Consider the following 25,072-nt stretch of genomic DNA (forward strand, 5'->3'; position numbering starts at 1 on the left):
CACTCACAAAGCTTCGAGTGGCCTGAGGCTCTATCTAATAGAAAACTCTTGCCCAAGGTTTCATGTAGTGGGACTGATCCCAGAACTATGTGGTTGGGAAGCAAGCTTCACCACACAGCCATACCTGCATATATATATATATGTTGTTGTTTAGCCTACGACAACCTTCAATGAGCAGACCTTTGATGAAATCAAAGGCCTTTTCAGGAATAGTGTAAAATTATGTATGGTAAAATTCTTAATTTTAAATATAATTCTATTTATTTTTTAATTACTTTACTTATAGCAAATGCTTTTTTTTTGTTTTTCTTCTTCCTATGATAGCATGGGTTGAAAGATTCTGCAGATTCAAATATTTGCATGAATTCTCGGATCGGGTGTTTTTGCTGTTGGATACCTTTCCCTAATTATTACCATCTAATCATGAAGTGGGATTAATTGTTATTTTTTGGCTGCTTAAACTGAGGTAAGTACAGCAACATATTTTGCCTCAGCTATGGTAATTGCGAACAGCAGTTGTGCACATTAATCATTGTTACAACACTCCTGTTCCGCTACTTATATTTCTTTCAGAAAGAGACCTTTATATAATAACATTTCAGCCATCTTAATTCTTTGAACAAAATTGCAGGCATGGTAGGCATTTGTGTTGTTGTGTGAAGGAGAAGCTTACTTCCTAACCATATGATCTTTGGTTTAGTTTCATTGTGTGGCATTTTCTACTATAGGTCTGGACCAACCAAAGCCATGAGTGTAGATTTGCTACATGGAAACTGAAAGAAGCTCATCATATATATGCATATATGTATGTGTGTGTGTGTGTATACCCTTGTCTTAACATCATGTGATGGTTGTCAGCAAGCATCATTGTTATACAAGCAGTGTTGTTTGTTTCCAGTCTTCATGGAAAACATGTCTAGCTGTGAGAAATAATACTTTGCTGGGAAACAGGTGAAAGTTGGCAACAGGAAGGGCATCTGGCTGTTGAAAAATCTGCCCCAACAGATTCTGTGTGACCCATGCAAGTGCAAGCGTTGTCTTCATGTCAGCTTTACATGAAAGATATATTCACTTTCTGAAAAATGCTTTTTTTTCCACATCTTAACCCTTTCGTGATCTAATTTCAAATGAAATACACTGGATATATGTTTCAATTAATTTTGAAAATAATCAAGAATTTGGGGTAATTTAAGATTAGTAACCAAGTTCTATATTATTAAGTTGATGTTTAGAACATAACAAATAGATTGAAAAGTTCTTAGATAAAATTAAATTGGAAGCTTTTAATTTAAATATGAGCACATTAGATGTAGATATTTGCATCTTGGAACCAAGAGTGGCCTCAGGTGGGTTGTTATCACAAATGTTAATCATCATCATCATTATTTTGCAGCAACAGTTACATTGGTATTATAATCATCATCTTCATCATTTGTTTAGCATCATCTTTTTCCCATGTTATCTTGTGTAAAATGTATCTGTTTATTTAACCCTTTTCTAATCTCTGATAAGAGACACTCATAATTCTAGAATCTGATTTTAACATCATGTAGTTGGTATTCATCTTACAACCTACCTTTGCTTACTCCTGATTAACAAATGGTGCTACTTCCACTTGGCATGCTTCATCTATATACGTTATATGTAATTTTGTATTGTGGATTGATGTGGCTGTGTGGTACGAAGTTTGCTTCCCAGCCACTGTCTTCTTCTATATAGTCCCAGGCCAACCAAAGCCTTGTGAGTGAATTTGGTAGACAGAAACTGAGGCAACCTCACTAGTGCTAGTACCACATATAAAGCACCCAGTATACTCTGTTGAGTAGTTGGCATTAAGAAAGTCATCCAGCCATAGAAGCCATGTTGAGGAACCTGGCAGAACCCTCTGGCTTGTCTCTTCTTGTGAAACTGTTCAACCCATGCTAACATAGAAAAGGGAACTTTAAATTATGATGACTAATACGCGTGCACACACACACACACACACACACACACACACACACACACACACACACACACACACACAGAGTTAATGTAGACAAGAATTAGGCATTTGTTTATCATTAAGTGAATGCATCTTTGTATTTCAGAGGTTAGGTAGGCATTGTTAAACAATAACTACATATTTTCTAATTTTGTCCTAAATTTCATAATCATTCTTGTATGATTAGCTGCAATATGAATAAATTATTCCAAGAACATCTTGCTGCTATGAAGAAGAAATTTATTTATGAACTGTTGGTATTTAGTTTTATCCAATTGCTATAATTGTTCATTCATTGTAGTATATGTTGCGTACATTTTCACAAAAATCTGTACAAGCCGCAAGAACGACGAGTTAATAAAACTAGAAAGAAGGAAAAGAGCATTAAGCTAATTAAATTTTGGGAAGGATTGCAACATCTAGCAGTTGATCCGAACTGCAGTGTGTGTGTGTGTGTGTGTGTGATTGCATCATTAGCTAATGAACTTGTACTTCCCCTATCTTACACTCATTAGCATTTTTGGATCATTGATCTGTCTGCCTACTCTCCACCCCCTTCCTGCATATGGCATTTTAACCAAAGCGAAACATGGTTACCTGTCAGTGAAATCTTATAATTATAATGAACATAATTACTGTATTGCAATTTTAATGTTGGAACTCATGCTGTTAACATTCTAATATAAAAATATCATATTTACCATTTCAATGTTAAGGTGATGGATACTTAATAATAATAAATCATTTCTTTTATAATAATAATAATAATAATAATAATAATAATAATAATGATACTAAATCATATATAAAAAAATTTTCTTCCTATTATTATTATTGTGTTCAAATTCTACTGAGGTCAGCTTTGCTTTTCATCCTTTTGGGGTTGATAAATTAAGTACCAGTGAAACACTGAGGTCAATGTAAATTTCAGGCCTTGTGGTTGTAGTAGTAGGATGATTATTATTATTATTCTCACTAATGCGTGTCCTTGTATTGTTCTCCTCCTCCTTTGCCCTTGTGGCAAATAAATGAAATCATCATCATGATCATTACCATCATCATCATTATTTTTTCTGTCTTTCATTTGTAATCTTATTTTGGGTTAGAACAATGCTACATTGCATCTGCCTATGGTTATCAATCTTAACACTTAATTAAATCATTTTTACACTACATACAAGCAATATAATTTTCTATCTAGGTGTGTGTGTGTGAAGGCAATCCAGAACAGGTTTGGAAACTGCTAACCAGTATTTATTAAAATTAAAAAAAATATATATATACACTATGGATACAAGCAACAAAATTATGATCTAACATACTCAGCAGAATTCAACCACAGTAATGCTTTCTCTTATATCATTTAGAGACAGAGAGGACGAGAGAGAGAGAGAGAGAGAGAGAGAGAGACTAGTTCATTAAATCCATATAATGAATGCAGTGGTATCTGAACAGATACTTACAGTCTTAAGTTAGGATATATTTGTAGATGGCTTAGCAATATATTTATAAAGATATTATATGTAATAGCCTTTTCTCAAGTAATTATTTTTATATGTAAAATCATAAAACTCACTTCTGTGCATCATCACCATCATCACTACACATGCACACAAACATACACAGGCTCACATACACACACACTAATATTCGCTATAATGTCAAGTTTTCATAGAAACAATTTTGCATTAAACTAAAGAATTGTTCAATATTTTTTGTAGATTACATATCTAATGTTTTTTTAACAAAAATAGTAGATAGTGACTTTCAGGTTTCACCCTTCATCTGACTTCACGGTCTGATGAAAGCCAAGGAGGCTGCAACTTCCAAGTCACTGTCAATACTATTTTTGTTAAAAAAAAAAAATAAATAGATAATGTATATATATATATGCATATATATGTATATATATGTTTATATGTATGTATGTATATATATATATTTATATATGTATGTATATATATGTCGAAACGCCTGTGTTAGAATGGGGTAGCTGATGAAGGAAAATGTTCTCTATGTGGCCTGTGTGTGTTCTGTACTCTGGTTATTATTATTTTTTTGTCTATGTTTTGTTTGCAATGTTCTGTACCCAGATATGCACCTATATATACAGGTGGACGTAGGTTTGCACATACCTGTACGTGTATATGCAGATACTCATTTATTATTTGTTTTATATATATATATATATATATATATATATATATATATATATATATATATATAAAAATATATGTATGTATATACATGTATGTATGTATATACATGTATGTATATGTATATGTGTATATATGTATGTATAAATATGCAGATATGTATATATATATATATATATATAAAAATATATGTATGTATATACATGTATGTATGTATATACATGTATGTATATGTATATGTGTATATATGTATGTATAAATATGCAGATATGTATATATATATATATATATATATATATATATATAATATGTAAATATTTATATCTATGTATGTATATATATATGTTTATATATCTATATATATATATATATATGTATATGTGTATATATATATATATATATGTATATGTGTATATATATATATATATATATATATGTGTATATATATATATATGTATATATATATATATATATATATATATATATATATATATATATATATACTTATTTTTCTATGTATATATATATGCATTTTCTTTCTCTCTCATAGACACGCATGCGCGCGCGCATACACACACACACACGCATGCACAGCAATGTAAATTTGGATTTGGTAGAATTTTGGCATATTCTTTATGCAGCACTGATATATAAATTTCCAACTAATCTACATATGAAGGCTGGTATTTAATGCAGTCCATTGCTGCAGGAAGTTCAGGTATTGATCTCTGATAGAATGAATTGATGTGTTTTTGTAGAGCAACACTGATGTTGACGATATCAGTATAGCATAAGTTACATTTGTTTCTGTACCAATCTGCTTTGAGTCACATTATGAACATATAATTATGTGTGGTGAAGACTTGCTTAAAACTTTCATTATGGCACGTCTTTAGACACCTAACAAGCTCAGCTGTTATTCATGAAATGTGAAAAAGATATTTATTATTCCTTATATATTTCCATAGCCCTTCTATCAATGAGCAACTCAGTGGCTGGGCCTGTTTTCATGGTAGATTGCAGACTACATTGCATAAAAGCACCGTCTGACGATGGCAAAAGCTGTTTTAGGAAGTTTACATACATTTGGACAAGATTCTGTAGTGCACAAAAAAAAAAAAAGAAAAATAGAAAAAAAGGAAAGACTTTTTTTCAAAATTATTGAAACATTACTGATAAATGCTCTAGTTTTAAATGTGTTTTTCTTTTTATTAAAAGTAAGTGGAAGAAAAAGTATGTCTTTATAGGCATAGCTATGACATTAAGAAATTCACTTTGCAACCACATAGATTCTGGTTCAGTACCTTGAGCAAGTGACTTCAGTTAAAGCCCTGCATCAACCAATGCTTTGTGAGTGAAGTGGGCAGGTGGAAACTATGGAAGCCCATTGTGTATGTGTGTGCATGTATTTATATGTGTATATATGTGTGTGTGTGAGAAGGTAGAATTGGTTGAAGTCTTTGGTGTAGAATTTGGTAGACTGAGACAACTGGGGTGATAGAGGAGGAAACACATGTTGCATTGGCTGGGTAGGGTTGATGTGTAGATTCCTAATTCAAAGGAGCAGGAATTATTGTAGTAGCAGAAGAGACAAAAAGGGAACAGAGTGCAATGTTGTATGTTAATTGGGATCAATTAACATACAATTTGGAAAAATCTAGATCCTTTTATAAATTTTGGATTCTGGGATACCTTTAAAAGATTTTGGGTATTGTTGAATAAGTGTCCTTTCTACGATAAAATGACATTGTTTATTCAGTACATGAACAATTTCAAGGCAATGGAAAGACACACTATCTCTCTCTCTCTCACACACACACACATGGCAGGCATCCTGCAGTTTCTGTTTTCCAATTCCACTTATATGACTTTGATCAGACCAAGACTGTAGTAAAAGACATCTACTCACAATACCACATACAAGGAATGAACCCAAAATTACATAGTTGTGATGTAAGCTTCTTCCTCATACAGCCATGACAACACTTATATATATATATTCTCACAGTGAAGGCATTATAGCTCAGTGGTTAGAGCATCGAGTTTACAATCATGAGGTTGTGAGTTTGATGCCTGGACTGGACTGTGTATTGTGTTCTTGAGCAATATACTTCATTTCATGTTGCTCCAGTTCACTCAGTTGTAGAAATGAGTTGCAACATTACTGGTGCCAAGCTGTATCAGCCTTTGCTTTTCCTTTAGACAATATCAGTGTCATGGAGAGGGGAGACTAGTATGCATGGGCGACTGCTGGTCTTCCATAAACAACCTTGCCTGGACTTGGGCAACTTTCTTGGTGCAATCCATTGTTATTCATGACTGAAGAGGTATTTACCATTATATAATCTCACTGTATCAAATTAGATTATCGGACATTGTTATACACCTCTGGATACAATGTGCTTCTTTGTAGCTTTCAAATAATGCCACCTTGCTAACTAAGCAAGCAGCCCCCCTCTCCCCACCCCTCACACCATCTTTGGAACACTAGTCTTGCAGAGTTACCAATTTACAGCTGAATTAATAAGGGCAATTGAAATGAAGTGTTTTGCTCAAGAACACAATCCACCACTAGTTTAGGAATTTAAACATGATCACTAAGTCACATGTCTTTGCACACAGACGCAGACACATACACATGTGAGAGAGAGAGAAATGTAAAAATGTATGCTTCAAATTTTGTGTATGTACAATGCCTGTATATTTATGTATGTTGGTAATTAAAAAGTAATAAGAACATGTTGGTTTTTTTTTATATACTAAATTTATGCAGCTCAGATTACAATGTGTATATGTGTTTTTGTATATGTCTATGTAATGTTGTTTTAATGACTAACATTTATTGTTTGATGATGGCTCTATTCACCCACCACCTTTCAGAATGTATGTGTGGGTTAGTTTGTTTGTCCTGGGATGTGAAATACTCACTACCTCTGAGTACTTGAAGACTGGGATATTGTGTCTGGGGGAAAATATAATCAAATTATATAGAAAAATATTGTCAGACAATAGTAAAAGCTGTTTGGGAAGGGTACACATGTTTGAACAAGACAAATGTAATGTGTATGACTCTATAGTGTGCAAAAAAACCTCCCAAAACACAAATCTTTTTCTGTTGCCAAAATGTTTATTGTCAAAACAAAACATGGGTAATAAATGGTCTTATTTAAAAAAAATTTTTCTTTACTTGTTTCAGTCATTTGACTGCAGCCATGCTGGGGCACTGTCTTGAATGGTTTAGTAAAAAAAAAAAGATTGAACTCAGGACTTAGTTTTTAACCCTTTAGCATTTAAACCGGCCATATCCGGCCAAAAGTATTCTGCCTGTTTTATACTCAAACTGGCCAGATCTAGTCTCTCACACCAATCCTACAATATCGTTTTAAAAATTAACAGCTACCTCATCAAAATCTCATAGCTACAAGGTAATGCATGATTAGTTCAAAACAATGTGGATAAAAAAGCATTAACTTTGGCAGAATAATGTGAACACGAAAGGGTTAAGCCTGGTACTTATTCCATGATCTGTTTTGCTGAACTGCTAAGTTTAGGGGGGGTGTAAACAAAACAACACTGGTTGTCATGCAGTGTTGGGTGGGTGTGACAAACAGACACAAACACACCTACACACAGATATTATATACATACTGGATAAGCTTCATTCAGTCTATGTCTACCAAATCCACTTGCAAGACTTTGGTCAGCCTGGGGGTTATAGTAGAACCCCCAAGGGGCCATGTAGTGAAGCTGAACTTAGATCACATGGTTGGGAAGTAAGCTTCTTTACCACAGAGCCATGTCTGTGATCAAAAACATTCCAGCTGTTAACATTCTGTCCTTTTGTACATGCAAAACTACACTGTGCAGTGAAGCTAGACGGGGTATATGGCTGCTATTTCTATAGGTGGAGCAACCGATCCCTTCATCAGTTTGTTTGATGTCTTTGTTGTTTGTGTCGATGCTTCAACGATATCTTCATTAAAACATGAAAAGATTTTCATGACTAAGATTTTCCATTAATATGAATCAAATTTATATCAAATAATGATTTATACTGAAATTACACTGCATGTCATAAGATGGTCATTGTTTAGACCATGATCTGTTTCACAGCACTGAGCCAATGGGTCAACCTCTACATGGGTCAAGGCTTGGCTGTATGGTTAGGAAGCTTGCCTTGCAAACACCTGGTTTTGGGTTCAGTACTAGTGCTCCACCTTGGTCAAATATCTTCTATTTTAGCGTCAGGCTGACCAATGCGTTGTAAGTGAATTTGATAAACTGAAAATGTGTGGAAGTCCATTGTGTGCGTGTAATATATGTTTATATTTTTCTGTGTGCCCCCCCCCCCCCTCCCACTTCTTGGCAACTAGTAACAGTTTACATTTGTCCCTATAACTTAGTGGTTTCAGCAAAGAGACTGATTGAATAAATATCTTTTACCTTTATTTTTTATTATTTGTTTCAGTTATTAGCGGCCATGGTAGAGCATTGCTTTAAAGAATTTTTAGTTGAATGTATTGACCCCAATACTTATTTCTTTACACCCTGGTACTTATTCTATTGGTCTCTTTTGCTGAAATACTAGCACCAGTTGTCAAGCAGTGGTGGGGAGACATCACAGAAACAAAGACACACACAGATATATATATATATATATATATATATATACACGCACACACACATGTATATATACATATACGACAGACTTCTTTCATTTCCGTTTACTGAATCCACTCTCAAGACTTTGGTCAGCCCGAGGCTATAGTAGAAGACATTTGCCCAAGATTCCACACAGTGGGACTGTACCCAGAACCATGTGGTTGCGAAGCAGACTTCTTATCACACCTGTGCCTGCCCCTAGTCTTAAAAAATAAAACATGGCTGCAGTCCAATGATTGAAACAAATAAAAGGTAACAGATAAAAGAAAATGATACTGAGAACATGATATACAACTCCCCTTCCCCCTCACACACACAATCCGTGTAGTTATCAGGATGATGATATTTCAGTGTAGGGCTTTAAATCTGATAGCTGCTTTCTGAAAAGCATTAGCAGCAAGTAAAGAGAGAGAGAGAGAGAAAGAGAGAAAAATTACATTAGGTAAGAATCAAAACTGGGTTGTGGACCCAACTCACTTCCAATGATTTATTTTATACTTGTTGGCATTTACATGAAGTCTTTAATGAATTCCCTAAGGACAAAAGATTATGAAATATTAAGCATGAACACATTCTGGTTTATGTTATAATTTCACATCTTTAATATTTTATCTCTCTAGAAGGTGGTGAGCTGGCAGAATTGTTAGTGGTATTTCGTCCATTTTTATGTTCTGAGTTCAAATTCGCCTTTCATCCTTTCAGGGGTTGATAAAATAATTATCAAAATCAATATTTTAATTTACTGTTTGATTTTTATCATTATGTATTTTATTGTTTTAATTAGCTAAGTCATTTAGATTATTTTTAATGAAGAAAAGCGAAGCAGTCAAATTAACATGAAAATATATCTTAACCCTTTGCCTGTCCTAAACCTCCATACTCGTTTTCAGACTTTTGGTTAGCCCTTGTTTCAAACATTCTGAGCAATATAAAACTTTTCGTTCATAAGTTCCAAGTCACTCTGGTATTTGAAAATAAATTGGGAATCTGTTTCATGTATGATGCATGGATTCCAGGGGAAAATATGTCCTGTATATCATATGTGATACAGAAGACAGGCAAAAGCGGATTGAAATCTCAGTTGATTTAACCCTTTAACATTCAGATTTCTCTTTCAAATGTATTGTTTATTTATTCACATTGTTTTGAATCAATCATGATAATGCATATCTCATACCGCCAAAATTTTAGTTATGCGATTGTTTACTTTTAGAATGACATTGTAGTATAGGTGTGAGAGGCTGAATCTGGCTGGTTTGAACATAAACCAGGCAGAATATTTAGGCCAGCTATGGCCGGTTTAAATGCTAAATGGCTAATGTTTGAATATTGATCATTGTTTTGTTTTTAATTAGCTATGTCATTTTAATTATTTCTTTTTTCCTGAATAAAAATGAAACAGTCAAATTAACACTAAAATTATATCTTAAGTGGAAATCTCAGTTGATTTATAAATGTCAAAGTCAAAATATCAAACATCACGTTCAAAACCATTGTTGTCAGCTAACAGATAGATCTTTATCACATCTGATACTACACTGCCCTTTTACTACTATTATCATCATCAACATTTTATTGTGCATCTCAATTCTGGTGTAGGTTGGCAGGGTCTGCTGTATCATCACTCGTCTTGACCTTTTGTCATTTCATCTCTGACACCGACCCAACATCCTGAGATTTGACCTCACCACTTCTTCCCACATCTATCTCAGTCTCTTTTTTAAGAGTACCCTACACTGACAGCATACAGAGTACCCTACATTGACAGCGTTCACATTGTGTATCTATATTTCTCTTCTATACTTCCTTTGATATCTTGTGACTTTTAAGCATTCATTTTTCTCGGTCAAATGTAATGCTCATTTATTCACATTGTTTTGAATTGATCATGCAATATCTTGTAGCTTTCAGATTCCATTGATGTAATTGCTTATTTTTAGAATGATATTGTAGGGTAGGCATGAAAGTCTGGGATCTGGCCAGTGTTAACATAACAGGTAAACTAGAAACGTACTCAGAAAGCACAGACCTCTGCCAAGCAGCTCATTTCCACCCATATATATGCATGCTGAAAATCACCCAATTTCTCAAACTAATGCTGGCAAAAACATAACCTCCTTGGCGGGGTTAAAGAAAAAAATAACACAGCCATATGATTTAAAAAAAAAAAACCCTTTAAAAACAGGAATCATCTGACGCAGTTATAATACATCAATGACAATAGCTAGCTAGTTTCACCATACAACTAAAAAGAAACAACAATTACCTAAAACTTGAGTGATACACACACAAGTAAAATTACTAATAGAGAAATGAAAATAAACTTTGGAAACAGCAATGCCATCATAAGTTACGTGGAAATGATGAATGTGTTTTCATGGGAGATAATCAAAGAACGTAACATTGTAATACTTCATGTAAAGTAAATATAACGTGAAAAATCCTTCAAGAATCCATAAAAATTCCCAGATCACTACCACTTTTTGAGTTATTTTGCACATAGACAGAGGGACTGACGGACACACCAACGCCAATGAAAACATAACTTCCTTCCTTGGCGGAGGTAAATACTCGAGTTAGATATGGCTGGTCAAAATGCTAAAGGTTTAATGATTAGTTGCTCTCTCTCCCCTCTCTTTCAGAATGATTTCTGTTCCATTTTTCAAGCATACGTACATACACACACAGACATGTGCTTGTATGTATACACATGTGCGCACTTTCAGTGTTTGATTTTATTTTCTAATATTTGCATTAAGATTTTGTCACTGTGATACTAAAACACAACTTTTATCTTGGAACCAAACCAATTTTTCTCAAGGATTAGATATTGCTGCTATCAGTTGATTCCACCTCACTGTATCACTGGTACTGTTTTTTTTTTTTCATTATCAATCCTGAAATCTGAACATAGCATGTAGTAACTCAAAAGAAATACTATAATTAATGCATGTAGCCTGGCACTAAATTTGGCCAACACTGCAACAAATCCTGTTCCTTGACAAAAAAAAAATCTTAATATTCCTAACCAATTAAGCGTCTTGTTTATTATTAAGTTAATTAAATTACAGTGACGCAAACTAAATATCCTATTTTGCTATAAGGCAAGAAAACAATTAGGGATTAAGACCTCTTGAAGTAGTTCTCTTCCTAATTTGATATAAGCTCTTTACTGAATTATTTACTCCTTATCTCATATTCTTTTCCTTCACTGTCACTCATTTTTTTTTTTATTATTCAAAGTGTCGTTCTTAAATAAAGACAAAATCTATAATTCTTATCCTGTTATTGGTCCCAACCAATTATTATGCTCCTTAAATGGTCTTAAAAAAATCTGGCTTCACTGTTTTTAAGTTGCTGCAGGACTACTTTTCTTTCATATATGAAGTTTTTGATATTTATATATATTTTTTTGACTTTACATTTTCTTTATTGATCTTCTCAAAGTAGTTAATGATAATAATACCCATGGATTCTCAGCAATAAAGTTACCTGCATCATTTATTTTGCTGGAGAAATTATTATCAGAATTAGCTGTAGGAAAAGGGATTAACTCTAAGAAAAACCCATTAAAGATATATTTAATTGGCCCTTTACAGTTTATGTAATTTTCACTAAGCATTTTATATTTTATTTATTTTTGCTATTAGGGCTGAGAAGCTAGAGCAGAAATGGTAGTTTTGGACTAAATACTAGACAGCATTTAGTGATTCCCAGTTCAGTTGTCAATAAAATTGACTTTGCTGTTCACCCCCTCTTGGTTTCAGTAATATAAATACGATTGTGTCAGTTCAATCGACTTGTAATCTGTCCTCTACTAATCTATTGCCTATTGCTAATATAAAGAATAAATATTATTGTTCTCATTGTTTTACTGCTACATCTTTACATGCAAGCAAAAGGATGTGTGAAAATTTGTCTATTTGCATATTAATTGGCTTTATATCTAGATATCTTGATAGGTGCTGATGGGGCTGTGTGATTACACACACACACACACGCATTCATAAAAGGCTTCAAAATAGTATCTGTCTATAAAATTCCATTCAAAAGGCATTGGTCAACTGTAGCAGTGGAATCAAATCTTGAACCATGTGGTCGCCAAGTTAAACCATTTTAATTTTAAAAGGAAACTTAATATAATTCTCCATCCAGATTTCTATTATATAATGTTTTTTTTTTAGAGAAACAAATATCCAAAATACTTCTAGTTTAATTTCTTTTCCAGAAAATACTTTAAAAATAAACTACAAGGTAAAATGTTTGGACTGGCTATGTGGTAAGAAGCTTGCTTCCCAACCACATGGTCCTAGGTTCAGTCACTCTGCATAGTACCTTGGGCAAGTGTCTTCTACTATAGCTGACCAAAATTTTGTAAGTGGATCTGGTTGACAAAAAATGAAAAAGCCCATATATATATATATATATATATATATATATATATATGTGTGTGTGTGTGTGTGTGTGTGTGTGTGTGTGTTTGTACCATGCTTAAAATATAAATAAGTACTGGGGTTGATCCATTTGACTAAAAAAAATTGTTCTAGGTGGTGCCCCAGCATGGCTGCAGTCTAATGATTTGAAGCAAGTAAAAAATAAAAGTTACCAAAACCTTTTCACACTTTTACTAATCTCAATCTGTTTTAAAGCAAAATAGATAACACACAAGTCAACAGACTCACTGAAAATTCTCACTAAAACTAGGAAAACAGTAATTTAAATTAGAAGAAAAAAAAAGCACCTTTAGAATTAAAGTTAAAACTCATTATGCAATGTAGAGAACTGATTTTAAATGGTTTAAAGAGATTAAAAATAGCAAATCATTTTATGCCATTTCAATAAGATTTTATGGAAGGAAATTTATTGTTATAAATAACAATAAATTTATATGGCTTGTTAAAAGATATTTGAAAAGAAAACATATTTATGCTAATCAAATATATCATTATTTGAAAGTGACAATTATTATGCTTGAATATTAAACAAAGCAATTAATTAAATAAAAATAAGAGCAAACCATTTCACTATTTGTGCTAATAAGTTTTACACACAACAACATTGTTATTGTGAGATCTAAATTAATAAAGAGAGAGAGAGAGTACTACTTAGAAATTATTATTATTATTATTTGTAAATATTTTCTATGGTATTTATTGATTTGATTCCACTTCATGACACATTCTGAGCTTTAAAATAACTCAATCAATTACAAGAAAGAACATCCAGAGAATTGGAAAACATATTTACCACAGTTAAATAATGATATAGAATAAACCTTGAACAGCAAATTATACAATAAATATTTTTCTTTTCTTATGCACATCTTATTACAGTTAAGCTTCTAACTATTTTGCTCTACACCCTCATCCTTTTTGTTTGTTTTCTTTTGGCGTTATATATCAATAGTATTATTCAGTAGAAATTAGCAATTATTTCTATTCTAAGAGAAATAATTTGAGTCATATGTCTATATTATTTGTCTGACAGCATCAGAAGAAGAAGAAAAATATTTCCTTGACAGCAATACCACCTGTATGTCAAAGATATCAAAGAAGCAAAATAGATGATATAATCTCTCTTAAATAGCAGGAAAGAAAATAAACCCAACAATAAAGATTTTATCATCCTTTAGATCAGATTACCATACTGTTTAGAAATTAGTAAAGCAGAGCATCATCGATAGGTTACAAATATGATTCCATTCAAATGCAGCACCTTAGAAGATAGCAACAAATCCCATTCAGAGATTTATCATCATCATCATCACTGTTTTAACATTCACTTTTCCATGCTTGTACATAGACATGACAAAAGTAAATAGACAGTCTTAATGTGAATATCTAATATTTAATATTTAAAATGCCCTTTGCATTTTTCAGTGCAAGGACCCTATTAGGCATGCTACTGATCAGATGATGAGTATTCTCTTGATGAATTTCTTGCCAAGTTTCATAGAATAATCTCTAAAGATCTGGCTGTGAGGATGCTTTGTTGTTCTTTTTATGAGGTGTCCTGTCCATTATGCCCCAGAAGTGTTCAATAGGGTTCACGTCTAGTAACTGGCTTGGCCATGGAAGCTTTTTAATGCCATTCTCTACCAACCAATCTTCGGTCTTTTTAGCCATGTTACATCTTCCATCTTCCATAAATAAAGTCTTTTTTTTAATCATTTCACCACCAGAGAAGATTGGAAGGAGTCCTTTCTGCAATATGGACACATATTTATCTGAGTTTATGTTCCCCTCACACTCCACCAGCTCTAATTGACTATTGCTCCAAATTGTTCCCCAGACCATCACAGAATAGCCACCGTGTTTCATTGTTGGCTGCAACCTTTTCATGTCAAATTCTTGATCACAGAGTCTCCAGACTCACACTCATCCACTGTCAGAAAATACAGCAAATTTGGACTCATCAGAGAATATGACAGTGTCCCAAAATGCAATTGGCCTCTCCACCTTCTCACTGACCCAATCTTTTCTCCACTTGATATTGGCTGGTTGAAGAAATGACTCCTTCTTGCTGCTCTGCCATAGTAGCCAAGTTTGTGGAGATATCTGACAGCTGTTCTGGGACTGACATCAACCTGTTCTGCTGTCAGAGGTCTTGCAATAAGGATTATCCTCCACATTTCTCCTGTCAGAGGGGCCTGGTCAACCTGGGCAAGATGATGTGAACTCCTTCCCCTCTCTGGTGAATTGCACAATGGCTCTGTTAACTGTAGAAAGCAGAATCTCAAGGTTTTATGCAATTTTACACTAAGTCCACCTTCAAATTGACTCAGAATACAGTCTCTTTGAAATTCAAACAGTTCCAAGGCTTCTTTTGTATGTGGCATGATTAAGTAGTCGTGTATAGAACCTGAAACAAAAATGTCAATTAATATAAAATATAAACCATCTCAAGTTAAAATAAACATAAAACAATGTTTTTTTGGGGATGTCTATTTACTTCTGTCATGTCTATGCACAATTTGTTAAGGCAGATTTTCTCCGGTCAGATGCACTTCCTGTTGCGAACTCTCACCCATTTCCTAGTAAAGTAAAACTTCCTCTTGACCAGACATATTTTCACTGAATATTGGGAGTGAAGTTTATCACTTCTATGACATGAAAATTCGTTTACAACTATCACCTGATGTCAAGGCAAGGAGATAGTAAAACACGCATACATATGTCCAACAGGCTTCTTTTAGTTTCTGTATACCAAATCCACTCACAAAGCTTTGGGCTTTGCTTTACCCAAGGCTGTATAGAAGGAGACACTTTTCTAGGTGCCACACAGTGGGACTGAATTCCTCAAACCACACAGACATTCCTGTACATTAACGGTTCTTGTAAATAAGTGCTGGTGGGGTGGCAATATGATCAAAAAGACTTTGATGGTAGTATACCTGCATAGTTGCTGTCCATATGGCTCCAGTCAGTGAAACAATAATAAAATACACACACATATATATAATTTTTGTTAGACTTGTTATGGATAAAAGCTTTTGCTACTCAGACTTGTATCTGAGTCATTTACTGTCCCTTTGAACTTGTCATTTCTAAACAAGACTATATAGGTTTACTAGTGTGCTTGGGTATATATATGTATATATATTTGTGTGTATGTGTGTGTGTGTGCTGATACCACGTAAAAAGCACCCATGCTGGGGCTGCATAAAAAGCACTCCATAGACTCTGTAAAGTGGCTGGCATTAGGAATGGCATCCAGCTGTAGAAACCATACCAAAACAGACAATTGGAGCCTGGTACAGCCCTCCGGCTTGACAGCTCCATTCAAATCATGCAACCCATGCCAGCATGGAAAATGACCATTAAATGATGCTGATTATATTCATACATGCATATGTATGTATATACACACACACATCTAGTTATGTGTGTATATATTGGTATATATGTTTGTATATATACATGGGTATATATGTAGAGTTAATTATACATACCTATATATTAAACATATCTATATATTCATATCTATCTATTTATATATATGTGGTTGGCGTTAGGAAGGGCATCCAGCTGTAGAAACTCTGCCAAATTAGATTGGAGCCTGGTGTTGCCATCCGGTTTCACCAGTCCTCAGTCAAATCGTCCAACCCATGCTAGAATGGAAGGCGGACGTTAAACGATGATGATGATGATGATGATGATATATATATATATATATATATATATATATATATATATATATATACGTACATACATTGACATATACACATACATATGCACACTCAAGCACACATGTATATATTGATATATGTGTGTGCGTGTTTGTATATGTCTCTCTCTCTCTCTCTCTCTGTGTATATATATATATATATATATATATATATAAAAATGAGAGGGGAAGTTCTAATACCTGCTGTTTGTGTCTTCTATCAACAACATCAAGCTTACCACTAATTTGTTTTTGTGTGTTTCTATTGTTTTATCATTTGGCTTAGCTTTCTCTCACAATAGACCATTCCTTGTTATATTCAGTTATAAGCTGAAACAAATTTATTTCTGCTCTCTCTTTGATGTCTGCTATTTAGCAATTTCGCATTTACTTTGATCCAGTACCACCCACAGAATACATCTTGCCATATAGTTATGTGTTACATGTGAAGAATGAAGAATTTTCTCCTAATCATCTATTCTATTTTGAAAGGCCTCTTGTGATTCCAGTTTAAATAACAATTTTTCTAATCTACTGAGAGTCTCTCAGATAGTGTTTTTAATTCTAAACCATGCCAGTATATATTTTTTTTCCAAAATTGTCATTCACTTACATTTGATTTGTATTATGAGAACAACCAACTCATAGCAACAAATATATTCATAAAATTATGTTTCTTCCATTTAGCAAGTATCAGTTTCGATCACTTTGTATTCCTTTTTAGATGCTGGAACATGTTTTTATATATTGCCATTTTACTGTAGAAATATTCTGCTTCTATTTTTTGCATACTCAAAATCATCATCATTGTTATTATCATCATCATGAATAATCACAACAACAAATATGAATATTGCTTAATCTGAGCTAGGGAATGTATGCTGAAACATGAAGGCATGAAAGCTATCCATTGGGCCTGGATGACAGAAGTACAGCACACCAACAAAGCTAGTATTTGGTCTATATGGATCACATCTAGTGTATGCTCTCCAATTCCAGTTGTATGAATGTGGTTTTCTGGCAGCTTTTCCTCAAACGAGAGCGGCACTCTTGAGACAGCAAGTTTTGAGGCCAACCTTCATGGTTTACCACAGCTATCAGCTGGGAAGACTGCTGCAAAAAGTTGATTTCTGCTGATGAAGTAGAATATGTGGTAAGCTTATATGGGGCACCAGTTGCTGGAATTGGATGGTCTGCTTTTTGAGCTATTTTTCCACAAACCAGTCTTCTTTACTTCTGTCTTGCTAGTTGTAAACTGCAGCTGGCAACTGGCTGGGAGCATTCCCAGTCAAGTGAGTAGGAGAATGGTGACATTGCAGGGGAAGGATCTGAACAAGGAGACAGGATTGAAAATTTCAGGCCCATAACTCTGCTCAGCACTGAGTAAAAGACTCTGACAAAGGTGCTCACTAAGAGGTTGGCACTTTTTGTTGGTAGCACAGTCAGAGCCACACAAACACCGGCAGATCTATTCACAACCTTTACCTCATGCAATACAATGTAGAGCAGGTTGGGAATAGATCTGGCAAAGTAGGGCACTAGTTAATTTGGATCAGTTCAAAGCATTCAACAGACTGGGCTTCACTATCTAGTGGCTGTCCTAACAGCTGTTGTATTCATTCCTATCTTCAGAGACTGGATTGCCACAAGGTACAGCAATATCTGTTCATTGATTAAATTAAATGACCACCTCTCAGATCTGTTTAGCATTGAATGCTTGACCCATCAAAGGTGCCCCCACCCACTTCCCTCTTCTGTATGTTTTTGCTTTGGATGGTTTTAAAGGTATTCTGCTTGAACCAGGTCAGGAAAGCTGTGATTCAGCATATGCTGGTTACTTCATTTTATGGCATTGGACACTTTGGATAATGAATTAATTGACGATATTCTGGGAGAATACAGGTACTACATGTAAATTGAGACAAGTTTGAGGGTTTGCGACTAGGTATTTGGTGAGTTAAGCCCATGTTGGCTAATGGTGATTTCTGCCTCTGAATTAAGAGCCCATTGAAAGTACTTGGAATCTGGCTCAGACCAAATCTCCAAGAGCCAAGTGGAAGCTGTTCCTGAAATGTTGGGTGGAAATAGCTAATGCATATATTGCCTTGGTGGTGTACTTCCATCTGACTGTTGTACCTTGTCCTGAGAAACGTCTGACCAGACTGGAGTTGAAATGGAAAAAGATTAAAGGTTGTTGTTGTTGAGGTGATGAGCTGGCGGAATTGTTAGCATTTCAGTCAAAATGCCTTTTGCCTATCTTTATATTCTGTGTTCAAATTCCACTGAGGTCAACTTTGCCTTTCATCCTTTTGGAGGTCAATAAAATAAGTACCAGTTGAGTAATGGGGGTGGGGTGGGTCAATGTAATCGAGTTTTCCCCTCCCCCAACTTTCAGGCCTTGTACCTATAATAGAAAAGATTATTATTATTATTATTATTATTATTATTATTATTTATATGGCTAGCATGAATAAGGAGCCTTTGTGTAAATATTCTTTTGTTTTTAATTATTGTACTACAGCCATATTAGGGATATTCTTTTTTTGTTTTGGACAACCATTTACCCATTTTATGAAGTAGTGAGCAACAACTTTTCTCAGACAGATTTGGTTAGGCAAACACTTTAGAAGTTCTATATACATTATACCAAATTGAGAGAAATGTGTGAATTAGTGAAATCACAATAAAAGCTCATTTGATTATAACATTACTATTGAGTTTGAACTACTAACAACTTGACTATTGTTATTTTGTTTAGTTTGTATAATTTCTTAACTCTATATTACTATATCAATAAATCTAGCCATTAGCAAATAATTGTGATTGATAATGTATTTGTTTGTCAATCATTCATTCTATTTAGAAATAAGATTTTGCATTTTTATTTTATCTTCAAACAAGTAACTTAATGCTCACTTTGCAACTACATGGTCTCAAGTTCAGTCCCATTGTGTTACACCTTGGGCAAGTGTCTTCTACCATAGCTCCAGGCTGACCAATATCTTGTGAGGGAATTTGGTGGACAGAAACTGTGTGGAAGCTTGTCATGTGTATGTGGTTGTGTCTCCTTGTCTTGATTATTGTGATTATTGTAATTGAATGTCATTCATTTCCGATATTCTGCAAGAACATATCTGGGTATGGGTAAATATTACATTGCTTGGAGACAGAAAAAGCATTTGGCTATAGAAAATCTGCCTCAGCAAATGCTGTCTGACCCATACAAGCATGGGAAAGTGGATATTAAAATGATGATGATGATAACTTACTGTTTTGTTATTTCAATAGAACATGTTTTGGGTTATACAATGTCAATTGATCATGAGATATTAAAATACGTAATAAAGCATGATGACATTGCTGTTTCTGAGTACAAATATTTTAGAAGTTGCTTTTTGTCTGGCCTCTTTTTTAAAAATGTCAAAAAATGCTTGTTAGCAATGTGATTTTTTCCCGTCTTTAGATAGTAACTGAATGGAACAGGCTGAATGATTCATTGGGTGTAGGCTGATTGAGCTAATGTGTCGAGAAAGTAGCTGAATACTCAAGACATTGGTCATATCAGCTTCATTGTTACTGCAGATATATGTCAATCGGTGTTTAAAAACGTAATACGCAGTTAGTAGAGGCTAGCAAGAATAAGGATGAGAATACTGGCAGCTTCTACATCTAGGACAGCACTGCTGTTCCACAGACAAACATTATAGACTGTCGTGTATTGAACTCCTAATGAATATATACCAAATGCTGTACATTTGTTTAAATAATTAAAAACCGGCTGTCACATGGCATGCATGAGTTTTATGTGAACTTGTCCATGTTTTCTATATATTACAATTAAAATAGACAGGGGCACAATTGATTCCATTGCTACAGGATCATTGTTGAGGTTGTTACCTCTTCTCATACATTCTGCTGTTGGCTGTCCTTTCACTATGGCGAGATAGAAATTCGCAGTTTACAGCTATTTGATCTTTGTTCCTATACCTGTGCTTATGAAATAAGCAAATTATAAAAAACTTGACATAGACTGCATAAAAAATTTAAAAATTGTTGTTTGGATGATTGTCAAGGATTCACTCAACTACACACTCCAACTTTGTGCCTTTTTTTTTTACCACTACTAGAATGACTTCTACTCTTGAAAGTTATTTAGTTATATATCACCTCTACTAAATCTCATTTGATAAACCCATCACTATCCAATACTTCTTTCCGAGAAAGCTTACCTTCTCATATTCTCTGCTTTCTCAAGTTTTGGTTGCTGGGGTAGGCTTATAGCTGTTGAAGCTGGTCATCAATCATCATCATCATCATCATCATCATCTTTAATGCCTGTTTTCCATGCTGGCATGGGTTGGACAGTTTGATGGGAGCTGGTAAGGCAAGGGGCTGTATCAGACTCATATTGTTTTGGTATGGTTTTATAGCTGGATGCCCTTCTTAATGCCAACCACTTAACAGAGTGTGCTGGGTGCTTTTTATGTGGCACCAGCACTGGTGCTTTTTACATGGTGCCAGCACAGACAAGGTCACTGAGTGACTTGCAAGATAGAAAGCCCTTCAGCTGGGAGGGGAGCATTAACCAAGGTGGTTTAGGACAGGGGTTTTCAAACTCTGGTCTGCGGACCACAGGGCGTCTGTGGACAACAAATACTTTTTATGGGCAATTTGATTTTATATATGTTTTTTAATCGAAATCTTTTAATTGACAATAAACCTATTTGTTAAAAACTGTTAAATAAATAAATGTAAAAATATATGTTATTTTAAGCAAATATTTATGTATAAATTTCATAAGCGTTTATAAGGGGGTCCCTAAGGTAAAGCCTGAAATATAAAGGAGTCCGCAAGTCAAAAAGTTTGAAAACCCCTGGTTTAGGATATCAATTCTGCTTTGATGGACAGGTCTTCTTGAGTACAGCAAGGTACCAGATATCCCAGAATGAAATGATTTGGCTTTGCTGTTTGGATGAAGATGATTTAGTATGGCTAATAAGACATTCAGCGTATTTTGGTGACTATTTTTTTGGCACTGGAGGCAAGCACAGACACAGACACACACACATGCAGAAATATACATACTGAGCTGGAAAGAGAGAGAGAGAGAGAGAGAGAGAGAGAGAGAGAGAGAGAGAGAGGGAGGAAGGGAAAGTGACATTACAATTTACTAATTGAACATAATTGACATAAACATTTTCTGTCTCACACACATAAAAAGAAATATGTTCACATGCAAAAACAGAGAGCGAGAGAAATATTAAAACGTCTGCTTTTAAATAAGTCAATGTCAAATCAGTGGTTCCAGACAGGTGCCAAAACATCTCTTATCCTCTTCAGCCCTATCAATCAGACCAACCTGGGAGCATTTTCAGAGTTCATGGGCAGAGCCCCTTCCTCCTAACAAAAGCATTGCATTGACAATGAAGCAGAATGAAGCGAATGCATTAAGTTTGTATAAATGAGAATGGTACATCGTTGACAAATTCTGAGGAAGAATGGCTGTTGAAGTAACAGTCAAAAGACTAATGGAATACATGATGTATTGGTGAAATATTTACTATACCATATTGACCAGAATTTTTGGCTGTTACAGAGATGTTCTTGTTTTCAGGCTGTCATCAGTATCATCCTCCTGTCACTTTTTCCATGTTCGCATGGATCAGATGGAGTTTATTGTGGGAAGCCTTTCTTGTCACCAACTCTTATTTGGTTCCAAGCAAAGTAATATTGCAAATGAATGACATTCATTTATAACAATCATATAATGTCATGCATGACGGGCTTCTTTCAGTTTCCTCCTACCAAATCTACTCATAAGGCTTTGGTCAGCCTGGGGCTGTAGTAGAAGACACTTGTTCAAGGTACCACACAGTTGGACTGAACCTGAAACCATGTGATTGAGAAGCAAATTTAATCACAAGGCCACACTTAGACCTGAATGTAGTCCAGAATTTGCAGTGTGTGTGCGCGTGCTCTGTAACAAAAATGTTAGGTATGATGATGGAGATGACACAAGATGTTTGATTGACTAGAAGTGCCTAATTAATTCTAACATAATCAAACCAATAATAGCGGTGCAAATAATAATGATACTGATGGTGGTGGCAATGGTAGAGATGAAGTGGTAGGAAGAAGAGTTTTTTAAAAAAATTTTAATTCATTTAAAGAGTTAAAAAAAAAAAAAGGCTGATTCAGTGTTTCTTAATTTCTAGTATCCCTGAGACTTTGCCTTAGGCATCAGAGATATTAGAAATTTTACAGCATTCCTCTTGAATATTCTTTTTTAATTGCTGGTTGTTTTTGTTTCACTTCAAGTCAACAGTGAGCCAGTTCTGACTGAGCAGACCAATGACCAAAGATGTTCCAGCTATAAACTATCTTATCTCATTTTTTGAGTACCATCTATCTAGGACTACACTAAACAATGTTTTCTTCTCAAGATGGTGGGGTGAAATTTGAGATTGTTGTTGTTTAGCCCTTTTTCAGCTAATGACTATCTTTGTTTTTGTATATCAGGGACTGAGTGAAGGAGATTTGGCTTTGAATTTATTTCTAGCGCAAAAAGCAACCAGAAAGAGAGTCTCTCAAGTTGCTTTCTCCAGGTGGTTGACCAACTTGTTCTTCAGAGAACCTAATATATTCTTATTTGGTATCCATAAGACTAATGCATTTGTATTTTATATAACAAATTAAAGCTGTTAGCTTGTAGAATTATTAGTGAGTTTGGACAAAATGTTTAGTGGCATTTCTTCTAGTGGTTTTCGTTCTGAATTCAAATTCTGCCAAGGTTGACTTTGCCTTTCATCTTTCAGGATCAAAACACTGGAGTCAATATAACTGACATGACAGGCTTAGAATTTCTGATCTTGTGCCAACCAAAATTTGAAATAGTTTCATATAACCAGTAACTTGATTTTGGTAAAAATGCTAAGAAGAAATACTACTTCAAATGTGTATGTGTTGAATAAACCTTGACTTTTGATATTAAGTAATTACTCTTGAATTACTTCATTCTCAATATTGTTGTGCAAGCATCTTCTATTCAGAGGAAACTCTATTTTTTTATATTTCTTATTTTGTAAAATACATGTTAACATACTTTATATGTATTTTCTTCTGACTCTGTGTGTGTGTGTATGTATGTATATATGTATGTATGTATAAATAAAAATGCCATCTAATTTATGTCAGCTTAGGCAAAGCAAACAATGTTATATATGCATATTAACATACATAAAATGTGTATGTGTGTGAGCATTGGCAAATCAAATCTTTCTCTCTCTCTCTTTCTCATATATATATATATATATATATATATATATATATATATATATATATATATATATATATATATATATATATATATATATATATATATATATATATATATATATATATAGCTCTGTTTGATTTGCCTGTGCTAACATAAATTAGATGGCATTATTGAGTTTGTTCTCATGTTTGTAAATATACATATACACAGTGTTTGTATCAGTAATTTTCTTCTTTCTTTTTTGTATTTTGTCTGTGGTGAATGTAAATATGATTATAAAGATTACTCTAGTTACAGTGTTGGAATTAAATCTCCTTGATGTCAAATTAGATTTGCTAATACAAGAAAACAGTAGTTTGATTTTTAAGTTAAAAAAACAAAGAAAAGAAATTGTGTTGACATTGCAGTATGTATGTCTCTGGCAATTAACTTCCAAACTTCTCACTTTAAGCAAATTTTATTTTTCTTCTTAAATATTGAATTGATACTTCTTGACAATGTTTAGAATAAAACGAAAATTCAATATAATAAATATTTGTTTATTTTATAACATTTTTAAATTGATAAAAAGAAAAAAAGAATGAAAAAAAAAAAGAGATAGGAAGTTTAAAATTAGTGTTATTTCAAAATGGCCAGTTTCACTAAGACTGTAATTTTATGGTTTTTATTTTTATCTTTTGATAAATGTATTGATTATTGTTGTCTATACAGTATTTTCACAGGCTTTTTACAAATTAATCTTCATAGAATTTCCTTTCATCTAAAGTAGTTTTTTTCTTTTTCCCCTCTGTAATTATAATTGAATAAATCTCTTATTTCTTACTAAGA

At 33.8% G+C, this 25,072-nt stretch overlaps 1 protein-coding gene across 9 annotated transcripts in view; it reads left to right on the forward strand.

The window, feature by feature from the left end:
* LOC106879599 (uncharacterized) overlaps positions 1 to 25,072 on the forward strand; it is a 216,518-nt gene that overhangs the window by 120,823 nt on the left and 70,623 nt on the right. For 3 of the 9 annotated variants that reach the window (XM_014929241.3, XM_052971874.2, XM_052971873.2), the window contains exon 2: positions 325 to 466. The exons of the other annotated variants lie outside the window; for them this stretch is intronic. The gene's annotated coding sequence lies outside the window, so the exon portion shown is untranslated. The remainder of the gene's footprint in view (positions 1 to 324; positions 467 to 25,072) is intronic. 9 annotated transcript variants of the gene reach the window in all.

This window comes from Octopus bimaculoides, chromosome 11 (assembly GCF_046866305.1).
Source record: "Octopus bimaculoides isolate indiv1 chromosome 11, ASM4686630v1, whole genome shotgun sequence".
NCBI lineage: Eukaryota > Metazoa > Mollusca > Cephalopoda > Octopoda > Octopodidae > Octopus > Octopus bimaculoides.